Below are 13905 nucleotides of genomic sequence, written 5' to 3'. Positions count from 1 at the left end.
TTGCAAGGTAGTTTTTCTGTTCTTCACTACACCAAATGACCCAAGTCTCTAATCTCTTCTTAGAAGTTACCCATAGAAGAGTCACTTTGTTTCCCATATAGGAAAATCAAGTATTAACATGATTTGTTACTTTCCATATATGATGAAACAATTCAACTATGTCAAAAGGATTTATCACATCACTCATCTCAAAGTAACAACTTCTGGGTTTGTTTTTCTCTAAGCCACATAAGCTATAGTCCTATGTAAGAGGAAAGTTATACATGTCCAGGCAGTCAATTCCATGTTGAACAACTCTGCACAGAATCTTCGACCTGAATAGAAAGCCTTATGAAATCTATAAAACTTCCACATACTTCCTGCAAATGGAGATATACTTAGCGTCCTAGTATAGTAATTCTAATTTAAAGGTAAAGCTCACTACTCAGAAAACAGTGACAGAACAATTCAAAGGCTAATGAAGAACTCAAATTCACTCATTTTGTCGCTACAACTTTAATGTCCTTTCCAGAGCTCAAGCTGTTTATCCAATTAAGTCCAGTTACTAAAACCAAGGTATCATTAATACCATCACATTTGTATGGAGACCGATGCTTGCCTACATTATAAGAGAAGTGGGAAGAGTTGAATACAACTCATCCAAACATATATTCTTGGGTTAAATAAGATTCCTCTCTAAAACTACCTGGTAACAGCAATGACTACACACTTTGTTATCCATCTTCTCACATCATTCCCATAGATGGGATGGACCCATCCTCTCCTAAATAGCCTGTCCTGTGAATAACCTCTACAGATTAAAACAGAATGATAGCTGTGACTTCAAATCTGTGTTAAGTCAAAGATTTAGAACTTCTGTCCCTTGATGGCCAAACTCTGTTTGCCACATGGTATTTTTACTACACAACTACCAAAAAGTAAAGTAATCCCACCAAGCCATTGTTGATGCAAAGTCTGGTAACACAGAGGGTTTAAAGTTATGTTGTTAGAGTATTACCCTAGTACAGTAATTTCATAAGAAGGTTAGCCAAATCACCTTTCTCCCAAATGAATAGGCTGTCTGATATTTGTTCCCTCAACATCTTTCCTGTTAATACACATCACTCCAGTATGTATGAAACAGTCAGAAGAAAAGCAAAACATGTCATTTGCAAGAACAGAGCCACAACTTTACAGCCTGAATAATGAGTTCATGTTATGCCTACCAGACAGTCTCATAGCAGGTCATCTGATTAAATGAAGCTGTGCTAATCTATTAGATACCATAAATCCTATTAGCAACATGCACCATAGCTTGTACGTTTTCACAATGACAAAGGAATTATACACGATCCACTGTTAGTTCCAATGTTTTGACATTGTATTGGCTGTGAAAAGCTGAGGGGTTTTTTGTTATTTAATTGGAAACATATATGGATTCCTATTGGACTTTTATTCAATATAAAACACAGTAAGATAGATAAGAATTGCTTGTGGATCAAATTTGAGGTGTTCTCTTTCCCATTTACGGGATCCAAAATAGAAGACAAAAAAATTCAGGGGTGCCTCCTGATCCTGAAGTACACAGATCTCCAAATGCAGTGATCACCACAAAAAAAAGTATAGATAACTTTAGAAGTTAGAAATCATAGAAAAGGTATACAGGAACACAACATAAGAAATGTATAGAATCACACAAGCTTCTGTGATACAAACTTTATTTGAAGGGGAGGGAACAACAACCCTGTAGAACATGCACTGAATAGCTCCGATACACTGGCTTAATACCCAGCACTAGTTAAAACAAAAGGTTATATAGAAAATATCTATAGAACACATAGCTAACTTTTAATGTTCCTCACATGCTTCACAAGAGGCAGAAACATTTGAAGTTATAGTCTGGAAGGTAATGAAGATTTTACTGCTCCAAGAATATTAGTAGTAATTATGATTATACAGAATATGAACTCTGAAACTTTTAGGCTTTGTTTAAACAATACTGACACATTGAAAGAACATTCTGACAAGAGCAACTTTGCTCAAAAGAAATTGGCCGTCTTTTGTCAAACATGGCGGATAAGTAATTTTTCATTCATGACACAGTAACTGTTCTCATCATTTTATTTATTACAGTTCCCTGCCCCACTGAGATGAAACAGTTTCATCTATGGTCTCCCTCTGCTTTGCCAGTTCCATTCCTGAAAGAAGGCAGGCACTAACATCTATTATTTAGCAGGCTTCCTGGCCATTTTAAAATCCTTCCTGTTGACATAATACGCATGCTAAAGTAAAAACAGGTACTTTAGGCTTGCACAGATTAATAGCTAAAAACCTGAAGTTAGCCTCTTTTTAAAAGATAGTATGAGTTTCTCAAGCACTAGAAAAAAGAAATTACCTTATTTGTCTACTTACATTTTCTCTCACTACAGTAGAAAGCCAACTTCTGCTGTCAAACATGTAAATTCTGGAAAAAAAACAGAACAGAATTAGTACAATTATCAAGAAATAACACCAATTTCTTAACAAATCTAGTAGAAATTAAAGATACTATTAAAGCAGACTATTTTTTGTTTGCTGTCTTAAACAGCCAGCTTGTCTTCATGAAGGAAATGGGCATTGTTGTAATAATACTAACATAACCGAAAGACTTGCTCATGTCAAGAAGCTTTTAACATTCTTTATCCAAGAAGACTCTTGCAATCCTCAGATCATTAATTCTCCTTCCCTAGCAAAGCAGAAGTCCATACTACTAGAGAGCTTAGGATTGTAACCACACATTGTCTCACTCATACAAGACTAATTTCCACTGCACTACAAAGTGCCCCCCACAAAGAATTTACTTATTCAAAGTATTGAAATTATTTCTGCTCAATACTGTTCCTGAGGTATGCTTGCTTTTTAAACACAGTTAAATATCAAGATATCTATTTTATGAAAAGAAGTTATATAAACCTCCTACTAATGAGTTCAAATGAGAGTATAACACTCTTCTGGAAGAGTTACAACTCCTAATCACTAAAGATAATAAAAAGTAAAAAAAAAAAAGTAAAAATTTACACATTAAGTAACTCACACACTTGCAGTCTGGAAGATTGAAATGATTTAACATACAAATTGGCTTTGTAGGAAGGTGAAAAAAATTTTCATAAAGAATTTCAGAACAATTTTTTCCTCTGGCAGCACAAAGTAATAGTTATAGTTCACCCCATGATTTGAAACATTGACAACCACTTATACATTCAAAACATCTGCAATCTGTCTCTATCGCACAGCAAGACAAGGGCTACGGGTGATGTCAATGGACACTCGAGTGTACATCTTCAAAGCCACTGCATCAGGACAGTGAAAGATTATTCTAAGCACAAAGCAAGAATGTACTGAAACAAAATAATCTTAAATCAGAAAGCCAGTCTACAACTTTACATACTTTAAACTGAAATGGTTACATGTAATGCATCTTTCTGATTTTACAGTTCACTATTAGCTGGAAAATTTACAAACCACTTCAGTGTCTGGTATGGAGGTTAAGCTACTTAGGATATGGGTCATCCTCATCTAAGCTCATTTATAGATGAACCGTTTAATACTGTGATTATGAAACCATCACAGTGTAAGCAGTTTTGTTTGTTACTGCCAGAACAACACACTTTTCGACATAAAACAGTAACTCACACGTAGAGGCCAAACTCCACCCAGCCAATGACACAAACACACGACATGACCATTTTAAGTTCTGAAAAAAGATCAACTATATTCAACTTTCAGAAGCCTTGACAGAAAGAATTGCCCACACTGTAGAGATAATAAAAGCTAATGAAATTCTGAAAGAATTACCTGAAATGTAAACAAGTAAAATTATGCTGGCACACTAATAGCACACAGAATACACAATAGCAAAGGCCAAAACACACACCATTATTGTCCTGTGCTGCACCCTCATTAATGCAGGAGAGGTGTTGCAGATTTCATATGCCTTCTGCAAAAAAGAAAAACAAAAACAAAACAAAAAAGCTACTTTAACCAGCCTGCAAGAAGAGTAAGGAAGCATAACAGCAAACTTTTCTACAAAGTTTAGATCATTTTTCAAACCAGGTTAAGGTTTCAGTTGGGTATGCTGAAAGCATCCTGTGATGCCTGCAGAATGCAATCCTGGCAACAGAGATTTTCAATTCTACATTAGAGACGGAGCTCATCTAAGAATGAAAGTAGACAAGCTACTTGTGGGAAAAAAATTGGCATCGCCACACGCTTCCATTTTTAGCAAAAATGTAGCCTGGTAAAAGCAACATGAAAATTACAGGCCAACTCATTCACTGCACCACAGTACTGGTTCAGCAAAGAAAAAGTTATTGTAACAAGCTTCATACACTTTCCCTTAATCAGCCCTTATAACCCTGCTTAGCTGAGAGCTTCAGGTTCTCAACATCAAGAACTGGGGTTTCTAAAGCAGGAGAGAACAAAAAGTACCACAGAATACTTTAAGCATAGTTCGAGTGGTTAAACCATTATACCAAAGCACCTGGAGGTCAGCCAGCCCTACACACGGTTAGCGTACCCAGTGTCCCCATGTTCGCACAGCCTCCTGCTCCAAGTAAAGCAACACAGCAGTTCGGACTAAATAGAGTAACTCCAGAAGGCAAAAGCATCATCATTTCTGGGTAAAGCTTCCCTACTACAGGCACTTGCTAACTGCTGTCAGGCTAATACTCTTTTTTTTTTTTTTTTTCCTTTAAAGATACTGCAGTAGTTATACTGAGGTGACAACCCAGCCTAAAAATTTTTCAACTCCCAACATCCACCAGAACACAAGTCTTCACATGAAGAAGACTCTTCTGCAAAAGAGAACACAACTTTTTTCATGAGGTTGGGGAAAGCAGGGAAGGGACTTTGAAGACTAGGGAAAGCATTTAGAAGTATTTTACTTTATCACTGCAAATCTGAACAACGCTCCAAAATCAAGCAACTTCAGAAGATTAAATGCATTCACTGTAGCCCTCTCCAAAGCCATTAGCTACATAAATACATTTTTCTTCCTGACCTATGGATTCAATGAGAGACTTAAACCCCAAATATTCTGGATGTTAATTCCACCTGCACACCTTAAGACTGCTTTACACATACATTGACTAGATGCCAAGGTCAGCATTTGAACTGCAGCAAAAGCATTCTAGCTTCTTATAACACACCATCAATTCATACGTAAGACACTTGCCCACCCAGGGTTTGGCTCAGCCCCGGAACAAGGTTTGACCAGGCTTCATAAGCAGCTGCCCCTGCTGTAGGGACATGGACAGAGCACAGCCAACACCAATTCCTCTTTAGCAGGGAGACCTCCAGCACAGCTGCAGGAGGGATCCCACCCCAAACCAGTCCCCAAGACAGGCTTCATATTTTGGGGGTCCTGGCTGACTGCAAGCTGAACACGAGCCAAGAACGCTACCTCGTGGCAAAGATGGCCAACAGCATCCAGCGCTGCACTGGGAAAAGCATTGCCAACAGGTCAAGGGAGGTGATCCTTCCCCTCTACTCAGCACCAGTGAGGCCACATTGGAGTACTGTGTCCAGTTCCAGACACGCCAGTACAAAACAGACATGGAGCTACGGGAAAGTCAATCGAAGGGCCTCGAAAGTGATTAGGGGACTGGAACATCTCTCACAAGGAGAGGCTGAGAGACACGTTCAGCCTGAAAAAGGCTCAGAGGGGGATTTTATCAATGTGTACAGTCTTGCACATGTATTTTGATTGGTTTTATCAACATAGTTTAAAACTGATCTCAACCAACACTAGTAAAAACTAGTTTCCATGACCACTACACTATTTGAATCTTAATTTCTTGCATGACACATCCTCCTGCAAGAGTGGCACATAAGGTTGTTTTACCCAAGGCACTCGGAGATGATTTCACTGGGGGGGAAAACACCCGAAAAAACCAAAACCCCACAACAAAAACAAAAAACCCCCCAAAACCTACTAGCAAACATCAATATTACTATTAAGGTATAACAATTTCAAATGAAGTTACTTTGCTGCTCTAGTATATCTTCCTTATCAACATGCACCCATCTGAATGGGATGCATCTTATACCCAGCAAGGACAGCTGCATGTAGGCAGGCAGTTACTAATTTAGCGTGCAGACGCTTCTGTTCAGGTGCCCACCACTTATCACCACTATAACGTATCAACTACATGGTAGAGATAATGTCTGTGAAACTGGGAATTGCAACTTAGTTTATTAAAATTATTTCTTATAGTCTACATACCTGATTATTATCACAAAACACTATCTTGATGGCCAAGAGATTACAAAACCTTTCCAAATCACTGCTGACTACATGAAATTCTATTTATGCCACCACACAACAGTAATTAGAAGTCTGAAATTTAAAGCTATGCTTCAAGACTATTCTGTATACAAAAAAGCTGACTTATCCTCAGTTTGATAGGCTTGGTCCTAACTATCAACATAAACAGTTCTACCAGACAGCTGGAAACTTGAAGGACCTCTTGGAGGAGCACATACATGTGCAGATATCAAGAGTTAATTCTAGTTCAGACTCTTCTTGTTCACTACAGATTTGTATTCCAGAAAGTCTAGTCTTTGCTGTCACCTCCTACAAGAACAGCTTTGAAGGACAGCCTATAGAAGTATAAAATAATAATCACAATTTCATAAATCTAAATATGCTCAAGTGAATGGATACAACTTCTCATTTATTTAACGTCTTTCTGAAAATAAATTTGTAATTTCTAAGCAAATAAGCTCTGAAAAGCAAGCAATACTTTACTAAGGTAATCTGCTTTGCAAACCTGTTAGTAAAGACAATGCTAGATTGTACAAGTCCTTTGAAAACTTACTGAAAACACTTCTGTAGTCAAAGGCTAGCAAGGCTGGACTGTTTCTGTGGGAGGTCTTGGCTGCTTCTTGTGTTGAAGAATTGCCAAGCTTCCAGCTGAAGCAGTCATTGTGTTCAGCAGACATTTTTCCATATATTAGTGTGAAATACACACAAAACAAGCGAATATCAGGTCAATAAGTGTTAACTCTCAATTAGTTGGTTAAAGAGCTAACAAATTTTCATTTTCAATATAGTGTGCAAGTACAAAATAATTACACAAGCTAAAAACCACCTGTGACTGAATGAACTGATTTCACAAATGCTTCATCATTACATATAGCTCAATTCTTGAATTACAGGTCCCATTTTAACTAGGCAGCTTTCTACAAGGGTCACTGATGTTAATACTCTAAGAAATTTTGTGCATACAACCTGCACAATACCTAGTAACGCAAAATTCTAAAAAAGTAGTTTTGTTGTGTGTGCTGTGTCTGAAGACAAGTTGTTCTCGTAAATAGCATCTTTCACCTGCTTCCCATGCACGAGACTGAGAAAAATACATTCAAGCTCCGTTCATGACTTAACAGTATAAAGTTGCTGCCCTATTAGGAGCTACAATCTTTAGGATTACAAGTGACATGTCCTTACCACCACCACCACCACCTATTTCTAGTAGTAGAAATCTGAAAATGCTTTCCTCCTGAAGAAATTTGTGCACTTTTTCTACCCTACTTGACATATCTAGAAGACTGCATTAGGAAAAAAAAATAATTCTCATAGCTCCACAGAACACAGAAAAATTGCTGGCTGAAGAATAAAGGTCAGTCTAGGGTCATTCTAAAGTCCTGGCTACATTCCTTCATCCTATAACCTTATTCACACAAAACTGCACATATAACAGGTAAATCCAGGCATAACAGATGTACATGAAACAGCTTCTGACCAGTCAACATGGCCTTCCATCACACTGCTTTCAATTAAGCAGTGAGGACAGCAGTTTTAGCACTTCAGAATCCCACAAACTAAAAAACCCTCCAAAACTCCATCTACCATAAATGGCTGATAGCACTCAGAAAAGAAAAAAAGAAAAATAAAAAAATTAAGTTTTTATTTCAGAAAATTCAGAGGAGAAGCTAGATATTAACAAATCTGGAAACCTTGCAAAGCCTGAATTCAATAAGACAGTTTCACACTCAAAGTCCCAAATTTTAATTAGTCTCAGAGAAACACTGCATTTGTCTTTTCCAAAAGTGTTACAGAATGAGAATAATTCACCAAAAAAAAGTTAACTTCTATGTGCAAATTCCTCAATATGTCAGAAGAATATGTTTTCATGGAAGACAGCATATCCCCATGTTGCCAAAATATATTTCCTGATGCTAATCCCATGACCTACATTTAAAAAAACCAAAAAAACATACTGATGCATTTAAGCATAAAAACCTGGACTGTAACAGGTCACTTCATTAATCCTTTCTAAATGCATCTGCAAGCTATATGCATTATTAAAAAAATAAAATAAAATATTAAATCTAGGTAAAGCAGAGAATTTACGTAAAAAATAAAAGAACTGATTATTACAAGCTTAACAGATGCCTAAAGCCAAATGCTTAAAATCACATTTTTTAAAAAGAGGAGTCTTAGGAGATCTTTGAAGTAGTTCACAAATATTAGGAACTGTTGCTACTTTAGTGACTCAAATCAAAAGATTTCCTAACTACACCTCTCTTCCGCCTTGCTCTGAAAGAAATTCACATTTAAGAGCTTTCTAACACTTCCTGATAAGTGGTGGGCATAGGAAGCCAACTTATTTTAAGAACAAAAATTACTGATATTTAGTACCAGTTTTCAACAAACTTTTATTTATTAAGAATCTCAAAAGTCAATACTCTAGGTTTTATTCCTTTGTCCAAAGTTATCTATATGCAATGACTCCTTCTGAAGAGCAACACATCTATCTATAAACTGCATCAATTTTATCAAACTGGCCAATGATGGTTTGGGCTGTCTTCTTTCCTAATCTTACAATTAAAAAAAAAACCCAAAACCCACAGTAAGTCAGGAAAACTTAGAACCTGCTTTTGCACAAATTTCTAGCTACATTTATCAGAAAAATAAGTCACTGAAAATTGTCACTTAATAAACTATCCCCTTATCCAAAACCAAGCAATTTTGTTGTCACGTACTACTAGAAATCTCCCTTCAGACTGAAAAACAAAACCCAGGCAGCACTGAAGAATATATAACTATTAATTAATCAACACAGAAATGACTAAGCATTTATTACTAGATGCTTCTATCTGCAGAGCCTTACAGTAATTGAACAGTTGTTTCTTACTTCAACTATCTCATTGCTTCCTTCAATTCTTTTATCATTAAGCCCCCATTTTCACTGGCATTTTCACTTCATTTGTAAACTGACCAGAATCTCTGGTTACCTAAACAGGGCAGAGCACATGCACAACAGGGATATCACAGTCCTACTTCAATGCTAACACCACTGGCACGCACTGTATTTCTCTTTATTTAGAAATAATGTTATCGCCATGAACAGAGAAGTAGCTACAAAGGTAAGAATATGTAACCAAATATTGCTGGATCCAAACACCATCTCAGTAACACATAACTAACTGTGCATGAGCTGCAGAAACAAAAACTAGGCTAAAAAAAATACCAAACCACTTTGTTCTAACTACCAGAAACCAAAAGTTTTTAGTTACTTTCTCATGCCCACCAATATGCATCAACTAGGCTTTGTGCCATTTGTCCAGATGTCATTGTTCCTTCCAATTTTATTTTTTTTAAATCAGTAATTATGTTATCCCCTCAGAATTGTGCTAAAGTTACTTTTTGTCATTTTTTGAGGAAATACATTTTTTTACATAAGTCCTTTAGCATCAGGAATGCTTAAGAACTTTACTTAAGAGGAAAAAACCATGCATAGCAGGAGCTATCTGGAATGCTGCTAACAATGAGAACAGTTTCATAGTTTGGATTTAGAAGCGTTAAGAAGGCAGAAGAGGAAAATACCAAAGGTAAAACTATAGTACAAATCAGTCAGAGATAGGAAGGTTGCCTGGTGTGTGAAGTGTTATACAGCAACGAGTTTGCAGAGAAGTTGAACAAAATAATGCAAAAGCAACCCCAAATCACCCAGAAACAAGAAATTAATTATTTCTTCTTCAGGAGACCTGAAGTAATGCCACAGTATGAGGATTATCTTTTCAGAAAACGTGTAATCTCTTATCTAGATCAGCTGAATCTATAGGTGGCAGGTTTAGGGCAGTTCAGAATGCAAAGTATAAACAGTACATTTTCTCCCAGAAGCTAGAAATGGACACATGGTGGTGTGGGCCCAGTTTACACATCATCCCAGCGTGACAAATCAGTGACAGAATCATAACACCACAAATGAAAACACATTACACACCTAAACATGTATACTTGTTTCCTTTTAGTAAAAGTTAACATTAGAAACACATTTATTCAGGTATCAAAACAAGTTTGTAATCTACAGTTTAAGAACGTGTCTATAGTAAGTTGCAATCCTATTAAGAAACATAATTCTTGTCAATTCTTACGAAGTTTCCAAAGATTGTTTTTTAAAAGTCACTTTTAGGTATACCAATTTTCTAGTCGGTCTTCAATTCACTGTCTGTAATTTAAGTATGTTCAAGATGTCCTCATGAAGATTGATTTATTACCCTATCATCATGATGTTCTGCTCAAGCTCTCCCCAAATAATTCACAGAGCAAAGCACGTGACTGGATCATGTTGCACTGAATTCACAAGCAAATGAACGGCTAGATGCAAAACCTGGCACAGAGGTAGCTGATCACACCACCTCCTGTTACCAAAATCCTGGAGATTTCAATAAAGTCCATCAGGTGGATCAACTGCCACTGATTGAGGGTTAAAGTGTGAGAAAACAAGTACCTTCCAAAAGCCTGAACAATATTTCTCTCAGCTCTATTTGCCAACACATCTGTGTTGGCACAATCTTCTCAACCTCGTTAAAAATCACGTATTGTTTCCGACATTACCACTACAGTGACATCAGCAGGTACATTAAGACCTTCACTACAATATTTATTATATTAGAGGAGGAAATGGGCTATGTGATCACTTATTTACAATAAAAAAAAAGCAGAAACAAAAATAGCAAAATTAGACATGAAAAATACTAATAAAAAAATCAGTAAGACTATGTACATGCATAAGCACTAAAAATTAATAAAAACTCCTATTATTGTATTGTGTATTTCCATAAATTTCAGCTCAACTATTTTATCAACAGAAGCTGATTCATCCATTTCATTCTGCATATGCCAGCCAGTAAAGAGTCAACTGAGTCAAAGGATAATCAGCTGCTTCCTATTTACACCCTTTTAAAAAATACAACTAACTTTCAGAATGCTACATTTATTAATACTACTTTTTACATCCTTAAAAAAAATCAAACCATTTAAGATTAGAAGAAATAACCAATTAAATCAACACACCCTCATTCTTGAGCTAAGGGAGACATTTATAGTTATACGGTGGTCTTTCATGGACAATTTGGCTTCTGAAAAGCATCTCCCTTATCCATGCACATAGACACACATTTTAATTGAGATACTCACACGTCTCACTGCACTAAGGATCTCACTAATGAAAACCACATTACGTTTCCAGAAGCAGCAAGATAAATTTATATTCTGTCAAACTTGACTTGTGCTTTATCATACATATCAAGAGTTCCACCCAAAATACCTTTCATTGTTAGGATCAAATCCTGAAAGAGTACTCCACTAACATGGTTTCCTCTTTTTGCTGTGACTTGCAACAACTCTGAGAAAGTGAGCAAGCTTTACTGTATAAAGTTTTTACACAAATAATCATAATTAAAAAATCCAATAGAAGCAACAAAGGTACCCTATCTTAGAGACAGGCTGAACAAGACTTGATAACTACTATCACATCCCGCCTCAACAAAAATATGGTAGTTAAGTACAAAAAAGCCTCAGAGATCATCTAAAAGAAAAATATTCTTTACAACTGCTGAAGATCTTATCCAATCTTCAGCTAATTAGTAAAAAGAATACATGTATTCCATTGAAATGAGAATTCAGGTGTTCAAACAGCACACTGATCTTCAGTAAGAAAATAACAGAGCCCTGTTAGAAATAAGTTAAGCTACATCATGAAGTAACTGCTTTCCAATACCAGTCTGAAGATAAAAAGTATTTCAGTGGCCCTTAAAAATCAACAAAACATATTATATGCATATAGTACACAAAAGAATACTCAGTAAAGATTAACATGGCATGACTTCTCTAATCTTTTTACCCAAAACAGACTGAGCAATACTTTCTTCTCTAGCCCTGCAATCAACATAACCCATCTTTAATCAACATGCAAGCAATTCCATTAGTTTCGATAGCAATGACTTAGATGCTCTAGTAGCTCATTGATTTCTCCCAGCAATTACTGTATTTTGATATGCACCGTTGATACAAAGTAAGTTAAGGTACAGAAGAACAGGAACAAGAAAAGCAAGGTTGACAGACTGAAGAGTAACACAGGGAACCCTGAAGCCATTAGACGGAGAAGTGGTGTTTGGGAACAGACAATGCAACAATGCTTAATGCTGATAGGAAAAGTAAACTTCAAGTACAACCCAGGGACAGTTTCACAACAGAAAGCTCAAAGGTACAACAGGAAATACTTGCTTCCACCCTTAGACGTTCTTCTTTCCATAATACCGCATTAACCTTCTTAAAACTTGTGGCATTAGCCTTTAAGTAGCAGTTGTATTCTTCTAGATAGTATGCATCTGGTTAGGTGATCAAAATAAAGAGGGAAATAACATAAAAACAAGTAAAGTACTACTAAGGTTAGGAGTCAGGGTGGGAATTAACTAAGACAAAACTGAAAACATCAGAAGACATTTCGATCTATTTTAGGGAAAAAAATATGTGCAAAGTGAAGTCAAAAAAGCAAAGTCTGTTTAATGCAGCCAGCAAGGTTAGGTGAAATCCGTAACCTCTTAAGGTTCTGCAGCATTCCCCTTGATCCTCTGCACAGCCCCTTTATACAAGCACTACTTTGTGTTTATTTGGAGCCCCTGGACACTATTGTTGTGCAAAATTGTGGGTTTTGAGGAGAGGGTGGGTTTGAGTTTCTTTTTAAAACAGGAAGGACACTAACTGCAGTAGTCAATATATCAACTTGGTCCTGTAAAAACAGAAGGAGAGCGAGCTTTGACAGGCCACTGCCACCTTATCTAGAATGTTAAGGATTCTGACTTGGGAAAACACACAATTACTGTTTCCAACTCCAACTTCAGCCTCAGCTTGCTTTTGTAAGTTCTTTCATCTTCTGCAAGAGCTGAGCTGCTCATTAACTAGAACTCAAACTATCACAGTTTTGCAGCACAGTGCATGGTAATAAACTAATTTGCCCATCTTGGTTTCCTTAACGTGCTAAGTTGTGAACTGGCAAGGCAGCTGCTGAACAGCAGATGTCTATGCCACCTTTTGAGACAGAGGGCAGCAAAAACTGGCTTCCCCAGAGGGAGCCCTTCTGAGTTTAATTCACAACAGCAGGATATGGAACAAAAAAATTACCACAGGATAAATTAGACCAAGAAATCAAAACCAAATTAATTAAATCTTGAATTCTCCATGGTATGTATCCAGGTAAACGGGTAGCCATTGCTAGCTAGGTGATACAGCTTAACATCTCATCTTATCTGAAGAAAAGCTGTTCAAAATGCTTTTTATTTGTTCCCCAGAGTAGCAAACAAAAACTGGAATTTCCAATGTGTGATTTAGCATGAGTTCCATCTTCTAATATGAGTTAAAGGGAAGAGAGAAGAGTCAGACTAGAAGCAAACATGAAGATCACTGGGCATCTTCTTGCATCTAACGACTTGCCTAAGACTTCCAAAATATTTGGAAGAACTTCATTATATTTTCAAAGTTTCTGAGTTTATAGTGTTTTTTCGATGTTTTCTCCTTTTCTTCAAGATATATACTCCATTTGATTATAAGGATACACAATTTTCTTTTTGAAACCATTACATAATTGAATCCTGGATATC

General features: G+C 36.6%; 1 protein-coding gene across 11 annotated transcripts in view; it reads right to left on the bottom strand.

Moving 5' to 3' along the window:
* GNB1 (G protein subunit beta 1) overlaps positions 1–13905 on the bottom strand; it is a 44288-nt gene that overhangs the window by 20978 nt on the left and 9405 nt on the right. For 6 of the 11 annotated variants that reach the window (XM_075773261.1, XM_075773268.1, XM_075773272.1 and 3 more), the window contains exon 2: positions 2392–2443. The gene's annotated coding sequence lies outside the window, so the exon portion shown is untranslated. Of the gene's footprint in view, positions 1–2391; positions 2444–3892; positions 3956–13905 lie in introns of all 11 variants that reach the window. The other 5 variants (XM_075773263.1, XM_075773269.1, XM_075773265.1 and 2 more) reach the window with 1 other exon arrangement.

The sequence above is a fragment of the Balearica regulorum genome, chromosome 21 (genome assembly GCF_011004875.1).
Source record: "Balearica regulorum gibbericeps isolate bBalReg1 chromosome 21, bBalReg1.pri, whole genome shotgun sequence".
Classification (NCBI taxonomy): Eukaryota; Metazoa; Chordata; class Aves; order Gruiformes; family Gruidae; genus Balearica; species Balearica regulorum.
Note: the sequence above shows the minus strand (reverse complement) of the source record. Positions and strands in the feature narration are given on the sequence as shown.